Source organism: Pollicipes pollicipes, unplaced genomic scaffold (genome assembly GCF_011947565.3).
Source record: "Pollicipes pollicipes isolate AB1234 unplaced genomic scaffold, Ppol_2.1 Scaffold_4881;HRSCAF=5763_pilon_pilon_pilon, whole genome shotgun sequence".
Taxonomy (NCBI): domain Eukaryota; kingdom Metazoa; phylum Arthropoda; class Thecostraca; order Pollicipedomorpha; family Pollicipedidae; genus Pollicipes; species Pollicipes pollicipes.
The window spans coordinates 9,080,772-9,088,796 of record NW_023596576.1 but is presented as its reverse complement, the minus strand read 5'-3'; the positions used below and the strand labels follow the sequence as shown (position 1 = coordinate 9,088,796).

Here is an 8,025-nt window from a genome sequence, read left to right as displayed (position 1 = left end):
GAAGTGCGGCGGCGCCTCCTCGAGGGGGTGGCGTGCGCGCGGCGGCGGCCAGGCGGCGCCGGCGCCGGCGGCGGGCCCGGCAGCCGGCGCGGCTCCGTCAGCCGGGGCGGACGCGGCTCGGTCGCAGGCGGTGCCGGCCGCGGCGCCGGCGGCGACGGCGCCGGCGGAGACGGCGTCCGGAACGTCACCTGTGTGGGCGCGACCGGCGTCACTGGCGGGCGCGGCACCCCCACCCGCCACAAGCACACAGACGCCGCGCACATGGGATCCCCGATGAATGGCGGGAGCAGACCGAGACGACAGGATAGCACGCAAGGATATTATTTTCATCAACGAGCGGTGTGTACAAGCTCTATGACACACACAAAACAACGTGTACTGTTACAGTGGCCACGCCGCACCATCTCCGCTGCAGCCCATAGAGCGTCCGACGGACTGCTGTGTCACCACCAGCCAGACTGAGCGGCCTGGCGCTGGCCCAGCCCGGCCGGCAGCCCCGTGGCGCCGCCGGCGCCGGCCGCTCACCTGGCGACCCTCCCTGAGTCGCGCCTCCTCGGCCGGCGCTGGCACGCGCGGGCCCGACTTCATCAGAGCCTGCAGCGCCACGTTCTGTCGGCGGCGCCCCGCGGACGACGCCTGCCGGATCACGCGGGGGCGTCGGCTCACACGCCTCCAGACAGCCGTCCGGAGCAGCGGCAGCGTCCGGCGCTCGGCCAGCTACAGCTCGTGTCGGCAGCGCCGAGCGTACTTTACACTGGCCGTAACTCATGACCACAAACTATACGAATAATCATGTCGCCAACTAACTAGCACCAGGGGCCCATAGCACTCAGTGCCGTTAGGACGGCTGTTCCATTGAAATGAATTAAGGGCAAACATTGATGCATGCATTGACTCCGCAGATTGCAACTCAATATGACGAAGCCCCAAAATCACTCTCCTCGTGCGCCAAGACTAACACTGCCGGAGCACAGCACGCGGCGGCGGCGGCGGCGGCGGCGAACCCACCTCCGTCTTCAGGATGCCGGTCTTGGCCTCGGCGCGCGCCTGCGGGCCGGCCGCCGGCTCGCCGCCCGGCGACAGGACCGGCTCCGGCATTGGACACGAGCCCAGGCCGATCTCGGGGCTGACCACGCTCGGCCTGCGGACGCCGGCAGGAGGTCAGCAGAGAGGCGGCGCCATCAGGGCGGCCGCTGCCGCACCAGCGACGGGAAAACGCCAGACACTGAAGATGAACTTGGAAAGAGCTACATCTGGACCCAAGGCCGAGGCCACACAGAACATTGGTTAAAAACGCAAACGGCCTTGGTAAGGCTAGCCTACAGCGCGTCGCACCAACGCCCCTGATGCCTGCATTTTATTGCACTGTTATACTTTCAATAGACCATGGTCATGATCATAATGATGAACAATAGTAAATTAAAAAATTATAGTAAATATAATAGACATAGCCATAGCCATTTTAATAGACCATAGACACATCACGTATTCTTCCCATGCTTCCCAATGGCGGCACTATGTCAGTGATATGCCGGCAGTCCTGCCGCACGGCGGCCTGTCCGCCTCCGCCGTCGCCCGCCACTGACCGTGTCGGGTCGCGGCCGTCCGTCTCGACCTGCTGCTGCAGCTGGGCGAGCACGAGGCCCGGCTCGGCGCGGTAGCCGCTCTGCAGCGGCTGGGCCGGCCCGGCGCTCCAGACCACGCCGTGGCGCGCCAGCCGCTGGCAGGCGGCGCGCAGCCGGCCGGCGCGCACAGCTGGCTGCGCGGCGGCCGACGGCGGCGGCCGCGCCAGCTTCAGGCCGCGCTGGGCGCCCGCCAGCGGCAGGAAGCCAGCCAGGATCCAGGTCCTCCGGCAGCGGCCGGTTCGAGTCGGCTGCAGGACGGCGGCGGCGGGTCATGGACCGGCGCCGCGGGCCTCGGGCTGGCATGGACGGGGAAGGTGGGCACGCAGCGGGCACAAGGTCAGGCCAGACCGTAGTATGGCGCACGGACCGGACAGGGTCGAGATGCCTGCCGCACAGCTGGGTTTCGCTCGAGGTCGATAAATATCGAGGGACGTCCTTTCCATCCATCTCGACCAATTTGCCCGGGCAATGCGCACAACAAAACAAACACTTCTACATTTTCAGAAATAGTCAGAGGGATCAAATGCAAAATAGACATACCATAGTGTTGACAGTCATAATCCCCACTGCATGGTCAATTTCATGAAATTCATGCTCGAATTAATGTATATCAGCCACTAATGAAAACCCGCCGCTCTTAGAAATGCGGGCATCGTGGCGTGCACACTCACGAGCTGTTAAGCATCCAAATCGTGAAAAACTACACCTTTTCATACTTGCCACCGACCCATGAGACGCACGGCTACACCATCCATAGCACTGTGGTTCGTAACTGTGCACGGCACACCAGCCCGATAGGCGAGCTGGAGCGCGGCAGTACCGGCTTCAGTGATCATCTCGGCGGTGACTTCCATGCTGTTCACCAGGTGGCAGAGGTGTGCCCACAGCTGCGGCCGCGTCGAGAACGGCTCCATGGACAGCGCCTGGGGCGACTCGGCCAGCCAGCACACGTACAGCCGCACTGAAAACCACCGCAGGCAATTGTGACCTGGCTGGCGATGTTCCTCACACTCAGAACACGCATGGTAAGGCCGGAAGCTACCAAAGGAGTCCCCCGGCCCAGCCAACTATCACCCACCTGTCCGATACCGTACATCACAAGCAATGAATCGCGGTCAAATCCCAGCGCTAGCTCCCTGCCTGTCTGCCTGCTGCTGACTACTGACCGACGGGAAGCAGGGGCCACTGCCGCCGCCGCTCGGCGTCCGGCAGCCGGTACGAGCAGCGCAGCAGGGCGTCCAGGGCGGCGGCGGCCGGCTCGAGCGCGGCGGCGGCGGCGCGCCGCTCCGGCTCGCTCAGCCGCTCCGTCTGCAGCGGCGAGGCGCCGTCCGGCCGGCCAGACGCCGCCAGCGCCGACTGCACGTTGATCGCCAGCATCTGGAGGCGGCGACGCGGCGTTACTGGCGGGCGGCGCTGCTCGCGTGAGGTCCGCTGACAACGGCATGCCAGCACCGCAGGGCCGTCGGCATGGCGTTCGATGGGGCACCAGGTCACGCGACACGTCGTCCATTTCATGGCCAGGCCTTCAAATACGCAACTTGGAGGAAGGCACACTGTGCTTTTCCTGTTTGAAAATTACAGGGAACTCTCGAGCTTAGCACAGCAATATCAAGTACATCCCGTATTAAATGCATAATTTTGACTTTCTTATTCAGATCGCAAAGTGCAAAAATTTTAAGTTCAGGGTCAGCACAGAGCACAACTACACGAGGCACCCCGATTGACATGCCTAGTCCTGCACTGGGTTGATGGCCTTTACGCTATTTTGACGCTACTTTGACGCCCGCGAGCCGATGTCACTATATACCCTCCTCAGCTACCACAATCACTGCAGACGGTCCATGTCCGAAACGTTTGCGTGTGGCACGGCGGCCGTTTCCGCAGCGACCGCCGCGGGCCGTCACACCGTCCCCAGTGCTGCCGCACGCTGACCTGCAGCAGCCTCCAGGGGGACAGGGCGTCCGTGCAGATGAGCCGCGGCAGGCAGCCGGTCAGCGCCACCAGCAGCGGGCGCAGGGCGCGCGGCTCGGCGCGCTGCTGCAGCCGCGCGTGCAGCTGCAGGAACAGTGTGGTGTACTCGGAGGCCGAGAGGCGCGCCTTGCCCTCCAGCGGCGGCCTGTCGACGCCGGGCGGGTCAGCGGGGGCGGCGGCGGCGGAGCGGCAGCACAGAGCGACACGTCCTGGTGGTCCTGGTCGGTGACAACCACCTTAAGCCTAGACCGCTAGGACATCTCATGTATACTGGCCTGACTGAAGCTTACCCTGTGCAGATGCACTAACTTGTCCGCAAAATGTGCCACCAGAACCGATGACAAAATTACTTGCACCGCCCCCAATCGCCATCTCCAGTACGAAAGCGTGCAATGTCATCACAGGTAACTGGGTATGTAGATACGAAATGTAATAAACCACTCCATTCGTCAACACACTCCCCCAACAGACTTCCGACCAGAAGCATATACAGAATCATCACAAAGTGATTACGCCGCCTCGGCGGCGGCTGTTTGTACCGGGCGCCATAACATGAGGACACTGTCCAGCAGCATACCGCTTGCCAGCATCTCCTCCCTCCTCTCTCTTTAAACCTTCCCTGAGCGACCAAGTGGGAGTAGAGCTTACTCAGGTTGGTGGTGGTCCGGAGGGGAGCTGACTCTCACCCCTGGTGATGCCAGGCGGCAGTAGAGCTTACTTAGGTTGGTGGTGGTCCGGAGGGGAGCTGACACTCAACCCTGTGACGCCAGGCGGCAGTAGAGCTTACTCAGGTTGTGGTGGGTCCGGAGGGAGCTGACAACTCACCCCTGTGACAACCAGGCGGCAAGTAGAGCTTACTCAGGTTGGTGGTGGTCAGGAGGGAGCTGACACTCACCCCTGTGACGCCAGGCGGCAGTAGAGCTTACTCAGGTTGGTGGTGGTCCGGAGGGAGCTGACTCTCACCCCTGTGACACCAGGCGGCAGTAGAGCTTACTCAGGTTGGTGGTGGTCCGGAGGGAGCTGACTCTCACCCCTGTGACGCCAGGCGGCAGTAGAGCTTACTCAGGTTGGTGGTGGTCCGGAGGGAGCTGACACTCACCCCTGTGACACCAGGCGGCAGTAGAGCTTCTCAGGTTGGTGGTGGTCCGGAGGGAACTGACTCTCACCCCTGTGACACCAGGCGGCGTAGAGCGTACTCAGGTTGGTGGTGCCGGAGGGAGCTGACTCTCACCCCTGTGACACCAGGCGGCAGTAGAGCTTACTCAGGTTGGTGGTGGTCCGGAGGGGAGCTGACACTCACCCCTGTGACGCCAGGCGGCAGTAGAGCTTACTCAGGTTGTGGTGGTCCGGAGGGAGCTGACTCTCACCCCTGTGACACCAGGCGGCAGTAGAGCTTACTCAGGTTGGTGGGGTCCGGAGGGAGCTGACTCTCACCCCTGTGACGCCAGGCGGCAGTAGAGCTACTCAGGTTGGTGGTGGTCCGGAGGGAGCTGACACTCACCCCTGTGACCAGGCGCAGCTGGCAGTAGAGCTTACTCAGGTTGGTGGTGGTCCGGAGGGGAGCTGACTCTCCCCCTGTGACACAGGCGGCAGTAGAGCTTACTCAGGTTGGTGGTGGTCCGGAGGGAGCTGACACTCACCCCTGTGACGCCAGGCGGCAGTAGAGCTTACTCAGGTTGGTGGTGGTCGGAGGGAGCTGACACTCACCCCTGTGACACCAGGCGGCAGTAGAGCTTACTCAGGTTGGTGGTGGTCCGGAGGGAGCTGACACTCACCCTGGACACAGGCGGCAGTAGAGCTTACTCAGGTTGGTGGTGGTCCGGAGGGAGCTGACTCTCACCCCTGTGACACCAGGCGGCAGTAGAGCTTACTCAGGTTGGTGTGGTCCGGAGGGAGCTGACTCTCACCCCTGTGACACCAGGCGGCAGTAGAGCTTACTCAGGTTGGTGGTGGTCCGGAGGGAGCTGACTCTCACCCCTGTGACGCCAGGCGGCAGTAGAGCTTGCTTAGGTTGGTGGTGGCCGCCGGGAAGGATTGCGCACGGCGATACTGCGCACGTAGTAATAGACGGGCGAGATGCGGTCCCGTGCTGCGCCTCAAGCAGAGCCAGCTGGTTGTATGGCTGGCCACTGGACGGCACCAGTTCACCGCGTGTCTGGCGGCCAACAGACAGCCAGCAGCAGTTAGCGCTTTGTTGCCTACAATGGACATTAGACAACGGATGTTGCACAGCTCCAGCGAAGAAAACCAGAGCCAATCGCTGGCATGGGTTCTGGTCGTGCAGGTTTTTGTGGCCGCGAATGGACGTTCGTGAATCAACACTACCTGAGCACACTGCAACACATAGCAGTATAATGACCATCCCCATGTAATGAAACAATTTTGAATGGGGGTATTTTGACAGTTTTTGAAAGGGAAAACTGTAACAGTAACATATCTCCCAACAGTCGGCACAGCACGAAGTACGCACAATTAATTCACGAAGTACGCAAACGACGCAACCAAGCCTCTGGCAACACTGACAGTAAGTTTCCAGTGGGGCAAACCACAGAGCGCCGACCGAGAGGCTCTGGCCGGGCCGACCCTCTCACCGTAGAAGGACTCTGCCTGCTTGACCTTGGGGGCCGCGGTGACCGGGCCACGTCACCCATGGCACCGGCAGTCCTGGCACCACGTAACAGCAGGTCTGCGCTGGGCGGCGCCGCCGCCGGCGCCCCCCGGGGTTTCTCGATCGCCCCAGCGAGCCGAACAGCACGGTCCTCCTTCCTGGTTGGTGACAGCATGCAGCTGTCAGTGACAAGACATGAAAAGACGTACTCTCTACCTTATTTGGATTGAAGCATACATCCAGCTCAATATACCATACACCTAAGCTTTGCGGGTGAAAACTGCAGAAATGCCCCAAAAATGAGATTAATGTGAACAACAACAAATTTTGAGTGAAAACAGCAGCCGTAGCTAAGCTACTTTAGTATCTTGCAGGTCTAAGCCACTTTACCATCTTGGTCTGAGCCTTGATTGAGCACCTGAATCTGATCCAAACAGAATAATTAAATACTGTTGTGTTAACATAGCTATGTGAGCTTGGTGACATTTGGCAATAGCACGGCATCACAGGTGCACTGGCAGAATCTGCAGCTGCTCTGACATACCTTCGGAATGGAAGATCAATATCATAAGTTTGGCAAAGCTGATTCAACATCATGGTGTAGAATCCCAGAGCCGAATCCAGGAAGAGCTGCAGGGTGACCTGCCAATCCTTCTGCTTGGCACCATTCTGTAGCATGCCAGAACAAAAACCTATATGTTGACACCTTGAAACAACTCTTCATCCACCCAAACCAATCCCAGATGCTAAGTACCAGGCAGTAAATATGCCTTCCAACCCTAAAACAAGTAAGCATCCCAAAACCAAGAGCTATGAGTACATAACCAGTGTCATTTGTCAGCCAAACATAGCAGCAAGAGTTGAGACTGACACAGCACATGCAGACCTTTTTATCCTTGGCATTGGCCTGCATCAGGGTGATCTGGTTCTTAAAGCACATATTCCAGAGGTCCTGCTCTGCCTTGTGATCCAGGGCATACTCCAGGTCAGCCAGCAGCAGCTTCTTCAAGGCAGTCTGCAGTTCATGGTGAATGGCAGCTGTCTGTTGGTCTCCCTCAATGCACCTGGTACTGCCTAAAGAGCTCTTCAACTGCTCTATGTTCCTGGGGTGGAGACAGGTATTGACAATTGTGCATGGCCACCATCCTTAAAACACCCACAAAGTAGGCAGCCTGAACATAAAACAAGGACACAACTCAATGATCTTACATGGTATGATGTTTAGCATCCTGCTTCTGTGCAATATGCTACCTTCCCTATCCCAGGTCTTATGTTGATCGCAAAATGTTTTGGAAGCAACAGCAGAACACTTAAGATTTATAGTCCTTTAACACAGTCTCCATCTGGAAATGGTCAATATTTCAACTAAAAAAACTATGATTATATTTGTAACCAACCCATCCCATGGTGAAATGCATCCTTCAGGCACTCATTGCATATTCACATGATGTTCCACATGATCAAGATGCATTTGATCCAAATAAAGCACTTATGAAGCTCTTCAAGGGCAAAACACATTAGCAACCCCAAAAACATGGATTATCCACAGCTTACAATACAGATGTTTTAGGGCATAGTGAATGGGGCATGGGGCATGAGTTTTAGGGCATAGTGAATCATTGATGTCTAGTATATCAGGATACTGATAATTGTGAACATAAATATAGTCATGTAACCTAGCATGGGAAGAGCCAAGGAGCTATCTGAATGGTCTTTATGTGATGCAACAGGATGAACCAAAGAGCATCTGAGTGGTCTGTAAGTGATGCAACAGGATGAACCAGAGCATCTGAGTGGTTTGTAAGTGATGCAACAGGATGT

At 58.3% G+C, this 8,025-nt stretch overlaps 2 long non-coding RNA genes across 2 annotated transcripts; both read right to left on the bottom strand.

Moving 5' to 3' along the window:
* Positions 1 to 531: 531 nt before the first annotated feature.
* LOC119099888 (uncharacterized) lies at positions 532 to 1,619 on the bottom strand. Its single transcript, XR_005094431.1, has 3 exons — positions 1,587 to 1,619; positions 1,009 to 1,141; positions 532 to 636 (listed from the first exon to the last, which is right to left on the bottom strand). It is a non-coding gene; the product is annotated as an uncharacterized LOC119099888 (long non-coding RNA).
* A 213-nt stretch (positions 1,620 to 1,832) lies between these two features.
* On the bottom strand, positions 1,833 to 2,832 carry LOC119099908 (uncharacterized). Its single transcript, XR_005094434.1, has 3 exons — positions 2,792 to 2,832; positions 2,446 to 2,586; positions 1,833 to 1,873 (listed from the first exon to the last, which is right to left on the bottom strand). It is a non-coding gene; the product is annotated as an uncharacterized LOC119099908 (long non-coding RNA).
* Positions 2,833 to 8,025: the final 5,193 nt, after the last annotated feature.